General features: G+C 48.4%; 1 long non-coding RNA gene across 1 annotated transcript; it reads right to left on the reverse strand.

Annotated features, from left to right (window-relative positions):
• Window positions 1–2,765: 2,765 nt before the first annotated feature.
• Window positions 2,766–5,630, reverse strand: LOC125759758 (uncharacterized). The gene is made up of 6 exons (XR_007417394.1): window positions 5,603–5,630; window positions 5,478–5,525; window positions 5,265–5,383; window positions 4,497–4,561; window positions 4,118–4,195; window positions 2,766–2,971 (listed from the first exon to the last, which is right to left on the reverse strand). It is a non-coding gene; the product is annotated as an uncharacterized LOC125759758 (long non-coding RNA).
• Window positions 5,631–6,614: the final 984 nt, after the last annotated feature.

A 6,614-nucleotide genomic window follows, 5' to 3' on the forward strand; every position in this document is an offset into this window, starting at 1 on the left:
GCCGGCAATGTGGACAAAGTGCCGCTGCTTGCCGCGTGGAGGTTCCGACGGGCGGGACGCCGCCGCGGCATGCTTTCCGCCAGTGTGTACGTACAGTAGCGCTCAATATGACTCGCAACACGGGAGCCCGTGGCCCCATGAGTTCCAAGATTGCGCATGGGTTCAACTTGTTTTCATTTCAGCAACTAAGCGATATTTTCTTACTTGGAATCATCCCCGAGTGCAGTGCTAGAACAGCATTTAGTTATGGAAGTAAGGGCTAGTGGAAGCCATGAGCAGGCTTTGAACTCGTGAAGCCACGTGCTCCCGCATTGCAAGTCATATTGAGCGCGACTGTACATACCTTGACCTATTTCCGCCGCTGTCGCCGGCTGCCGCGCAAGCAGACCACCATCACCACCATTCAGCACCTGCTTTTCCTCCTCACAAGGGTGTCGTCATAGCAATCGTACATTGTTCTCACCCGTGCCACCTCTCTCCGTCTGTCGGGGAGAATTAAGCCGTGAGCCGGAGGGCGTGCGCTCCTCGACATGTCCACTCTTGCCTCGTCACTCTCGCGGCGGCAGCGTGCCGCTGCTTGTTGAGCGGCAGGGGCGGATCTAGGTGTCGACATTGGGGGCACCATATTGGGGGGTTCCTTTATCTGACCGGGGGGGGGGGGGGATAGGGGGCTAGGGTAGGGATGAGGAGAGAGGGGCGAAGACAAGATTCTCCTTCCCCATTCTGGGCAGTGGTAGCCCAAGCAACCTGACAAAGGAGGTGGACGACAGGCACTGAAGGAAGGGAGGGTTTGACGCAGGCTTTAGGGGGGGGGGGGAAGGGGCGATCGCCCTAGCCACCCCCCCCCTCTGATCTGGATCCGCCACTACCGAGCGGAGGGACGCCGTCATGGCATGCTTTCCGGCAGTGTGCACGTACTTTTAGCAGCTTTCTTAAACGGGCCCTGCAACACCTTTCTGAGTTGAATAGTCTGATTATTGACGTATTCACGAGTCATATGCCGCAAAAATTTTCGAATCCGTCAAGTCTAAGTGGTGTTACCAAATTATAGAAATCACGTTCCGCAGCTTTCTCCCTCCACTCAACGCCGCCAGCGCGCGGAAAGCTAGGCAGGGCGTGGAGGGAGGGAGCGCGGAGGTGCGAGGCTCCGCCCAAGAGTACGTCAGCGCCGGCGGATTTTTTTTTCTTCGTTTTTTTTTCTCTCTGACGTCTGGTCTGTGGCGCCACTTCCGGTCGGTTTGCGTGGTCCTCGTCGAGTGGAGCCCATCGCACCGTGTATCGCGCATGCTTGAAAACTGCGAGTCGGTTTGGTAATGTTGGGTGGGTGTGCACCTCGAACTGCCGTAGTTCGAACTGCCAATCATGGACGCAAACCTGCGCGCGCGTTTGGAATGAATGACAGCTGAGATGGGTATACATACTCCGATACACCGCCTCGTAAGACGGCACTGGCAGACGACGGCCCCGAACCGCCGCCGTCACCGGACGCAGGAGTCGACGGTATGCAATGGTAAGTGTGATACCTTCTCGTTCTCTTGATGGATACGCGTACTGGCATAACGATCAAAGTCATATTTGAGGCTGAACGGCAGTCATATTTGAGGCTGAATGACACTGCCGACCTAGTGCTTGACGGAAAGATTCCTGTGAATCGCGGCTCGGCAACATAGAATGATAGAATGTAGCGCGAACGATGACCTGCAGTAGTGCTGCAGCAGCCGTCGGGAGAAACCACAAATATTTAGAACTATCGGAGTGTCGCGGTGGGCCACATCGTCGCGCTGCACTTATATAAGTGTGAAAATGTAGGCCGTGCGCGTCGAACTCCCTTTCGTGTTGATTAATATGTGTTACGTTTCGTACCGGGCTGTTGTTTAGGCCGCGGGAAGAGATATGTTCCCGCACACTCATTTATTGTTTTTCTTGCAGGTGCCTTTGTGGGTTTTGTGTGCGCAGCGCAAGAGCCGTGGAAAATGTGTGTTGTCGAGTGATTGCGCAAGTCTTTGCTAGAGGCACCGACGATTGCGCGACAAGGCACGCACATTTCCCCAGCCTGTGTCTAAATCCCGCCGTGCTAGAAGCCATGTATTGGGAACTTGAGGACCATGGCGTACCTACTCCATCCGACCTGCACAAGTAATTAGGTTGCTTTCCCATTTTCCCGAAAAAAAGGAGAAATAGAGGGGGTGGGTGGGGGAGGAGGTAATGTGCCAATCTAATTGTGCATTGTGGCTACAGGCATAGGAGTGCGCACGGAGGGCGGTAAGCCGGCCCCATAAACTCCCAAGTGGTTGCGCAAAATCTGCCCAATACTCAGTCGCGCTTGTCCCTTTATTGTTTTAAGTGCAGGGTTATGACCACGCAGGTTTTGACGATACTGGCGGCCGAAGGCCCCCGATGTTGCATTCCAAGAGCTGCCCAGACAACGCAAAGGCATCCTAGGGACATCCAAATGACATCCCTTTTGGGAGTTCGGGACATCCAAAAGACGTCCCACACAAGGTGGAAAAACATCCCAAGTGATACAAAAAAAGACCTTTTTGGGATGTCCCAAAACTGCATGCGTGTGGGATGTTATTGGGACATGTGGCCACTTTTTACTGCAGGATTATTTCAAAAGGGTGGGACATCTACTCCCATGACATGTTAACTTGCTTCATCGCGCTCGACCACCCCCTACCTGAGAGAGCCAGTTGCCTCTCCAGGAAAGCATATTCCTCGTCCAACCAACCCACTTTTTTTCACATAGATAACTAGATAACTTAAAACCAAGTCAAGTGTTCAGAAACCAAGCAACATGCATGGAACATCAAGTGACCAGCAAAAATGATTTATTGCCTCACTATTATATGGCACTACAATCATGCCGAGAAGGACAAAGAACTTGGTATTGATGAGCGTGTCGTCTAAGGTGCACACTTTCGAGTGGAGGGCCTTCCACGGCATCCAGCAAAAGGGCTTGCAGAGGCAGCTGAGGACAACAAAAACAAAGCCTGCATGTATGTATACGTACTGCACACAACACACATGAAAATGGTGAACAACAGGAACATAGCATGACTATATTGTCTTACGTCTCCTGAGACAGGGTTAAACCTCATTCCAGATGCACAAGTGCCTGCTTTTACTTATTGCTTTGTCAACACTAGAATCATGAGAACTCTGTATTTATGAGCATGACATCTGAGGTGCACGCTTTCAAACGCAGAGCATTCCAGCTGGCGTCCAACAGCAGGGCTCGCAGAGGCAGCTGAGAACAAAAACAAAGCCTTAATGTACATGTCCATACTGCACATACAAACGCACAAAGATGGTGCACAACGGGGATATAGCATGCCTATTTTGTCCTGTGTGTGTGTTGAGGTTAAAGGGACCGACAACCAACTTTTATGGTACCTATTTTCTTTAGCGCGACAGAAAGCTTACCAGTCAGAGTGTATAATCAAGGAATGGTGATGTGGAAAATGCCGTGAAACATTTGTAATTCGAATTTTTCTATCTGCGACGGATATGAAGTCGTATACACACGTGACAAGACATGCTGCAAACAGTGAGCGTGACAGCGGTTCGTGTTCGAGTGCGGCGGTTTACTGCGTGTGCGTGTACTCGCGCGCATGCGCTGCGGCTCGACATGGTCCACTGGCTACTGCGAAGGCAGCGCCGTTTCTTGTCACCATGCAGCTCCTTTTACCTCATAAGCAGCACAGAATAGAGCGGGGATGGATAGTAATATACATACTAATATTTTTAGGACCAATAATGGCACACATGGCGGTATCAGACTACGTGACTTTGTACAGCAATGTGATCAACTCCGCAATCTAGCTTCAAAGCTCTTGCGATAGGTTGCACAACATACCTTTTTTTTTGTTACTTTTAAACACAATTTAGAGATATAAATCCTACTTACAGCGCGAAAAGGATGCTGGAATATGTCGGCATATAGCGCGGTATTTTCATTTCTGACAGGATCTAATCACAAGTTCTGGCCAGTTGTCGGTCCCTTCTCCTTTAAGCCTGGTTCATACTGAAGTGCTTGTAAACAACAATGCACAATTTTACTTATTGCTTTACCAACGAAATTCATGCCAGGAATGACAAAGGAATTGGTATTTACGAGCATGACGTCCAAGGTGCACGCGTTTAAACACAGAGCCTCCCAGCTGTTGTCCAGGAGCGGGGTTCGCAGAGGCAGCTGCGGAAAACAAAAACAAATCCTTCATGTATATGCATATCCACTGCAAGCACAAATATGCATGAAAATGGCGCACAAAACAAACATAGCACAACTGTGTTGTTGCATGTCTGCTAGTTTAAGAGGAGTAAAACCTGCTTCATAATTACTTGCTCATAAGCAGAAATTTCTCCTTTTAGCTTACTCTAATTATGTCGGTTACAACTTTCGCATTTACAAGCATTAAGTCTAAGCTGCACGTTTTCCGTCTCGTAACCTGCATGCCTATGTCCAGGAAGCTGAGCACGTTCTGTGTCATTACCGGTAGGCAAAGGTGCAGACATTTGGGGTAAAGGTGCACACCAGGGGCACCACTACTAGAAGCAGCTGAAAAAAAGAAAAAAGATCATGTAATATGTGTACACAGCTAGCACATGCAAAAAGAATATTGAGCAACAGTGCATATCACAAATGTGCTACATTTGTTTGGAAGTAAAACCTACTTGACAAATAGAGTGGGCTAGTTGGTCATTTCAGTTGTGTGAAACTACTTGACTGCTGGTAAAGGATGAAAACAACATGCACTGAAAAAAGGCGGAGGTATAGGGAAGCCAGACAAGGTGCCAGTTGCTAATATGCACCAAGTGACTGAGCAACAGGTTCTGCTGCTTCATAGAGATGTAGCAGAAACACCAACATACATTTTTCAGTTTCAGTAAGACAAAAATCATGATCATAATCACAAACGATACGGTATATACCAGTACAAAACTGGGCTGTGCCCTTTTCTTCTGATAACCGGCTAACTGATGGCCAGCAACAGGACTCACACATGCAACTGAATAAAAGAATAGCATGAATATGCGCTGTTTTGAACATAAGTTCTGGCTTTTCTTACAAATGGTGTCATAATGAGAGCAAAAAATTTGGTACTGGGCATAAACTGAGGGCAAGCCAGTCTTGTGTGCAGCAATGCTTAATTCATGTCCACAGCCCACTACAAATGGTTAAACTTGACCCATGCATTTGACCATTCCAATTTTTTTTTTTACGATTATGTCAGTTGCCGTGGAAAACATGTACAACAAACCTTTGAAGTTTTTTCTTTGTCGTCCAGGACTTCTGATCGTTCTCCACGGCACTACGCACGCGCCCGCTTGCAGTTATTCGAGGCAGATCAGCCATGTGTTCCACGATCGCGGTGTCAATCTACACACGTGGCCGACAACAACAACATATCAGCATTGTGAGCTTAACAGTTTCTGCGGAAGATAAACCAAATCGCGTCACAAATAAAACTTACTCCCACGTGCCATTCTTGCTGCGAGGGTCCAGTTCAGCGTACGCCAACCTGTGCGCGGGGGGAGCCAAAGAAGAAAGTGCTAAGAACGTGCTGATTGCAGTAATCCAGGCATGTCAAGTACTTACCGAAGAGGTGGAAAAACGTTGAAATCGGCAAGATCTTGCAACCAGGCAAACACCTACGGCTTGCGCGCTTGTGATTTTTCGACGAAACGTCACGGATCAAACACCTAAAAACGAGGCCAACGAAGAGTTTGATCTATCCGAACTCCAAACACGCCGGGCGCCATGATGGCGATGGCAATGTCTGCGCAGTGCTCGCAGCAAATCGTCCACTATTTGAGCAGGTGTTGGCTCGCAGTAAGCGCAATTAAAGAACAATTGCGTATTAAACCTAAGAAAGAAAACAATAAAATAAGAATATTTCATTCAATTCTTCTAAAGTTAATATGTCGGTGTTTTTATAAATACGACACCACCACATTACCAACATTACCGTATGGTGGCATAATTACCGCTCGTGCGGTGCCACTTGCGGTGCGGCCGCCGTTCTCTGATCTTTCACGAAAAGCACGGCGTACGTGAGCACAGTGGCGCGAGTACGTGCGTCGTACCGCCTTTACCAAGTGCAACACTTGCTCACGCAGACAGCAATCGATCCCTCGTCCTCATAACGGCGCGACATTTAGAAAGAAACAAAAAAAAAAACGAACACTTTCACAAAAAACGCGGATATATTGTGTTTCATATGCACTCCGGCGGAGTTGCTTTTTCCGATTGTTTAGGATCGCCAATTTTCAACACGGTAGCTTATTTCACCGCTAACTTGAAGTCCCAATCAGATCCTACAAGGGATGTTTTAGGAATGATCCCTATGCACATGTCTAAAGGACATCCTAAAAACCACCTTGTTGGGATGTGGGACGTTTGGACTTTTTTGGGAAGTCCCTGGGATGTAGTGTGTTGTCTGGGTGTTTACTTCAAATCTTTACTCCCGGAAAGTCGGAAACATAAGTAAGGAATTGTGGGAAGCACCTCATCGCATCACATTCATTTTTTCATTCAGTGTGAATCATGTCTTTTGGACTCGGCCAACCGAGGTAGGGGGGCTTTGACCCCCGTGCCTCCCAATGGGCCG

Source organism: Rhipicephalus sanguineus, chromosome 9, assembly GCF_013339695.2.
Source record: "Rhipicephalus sanguineus isolate Rsan-2018 chromosome 9, BIME_Rsan_1.4, whole genome shotgun sequence".
NCBI classification, from domain to species: Eukaryota; Metazoa; Arthropoda; class Arachnida; order Ixodida; family Ixodidae; genus Rhipicephalus; species Rhipicephalus sanguineus.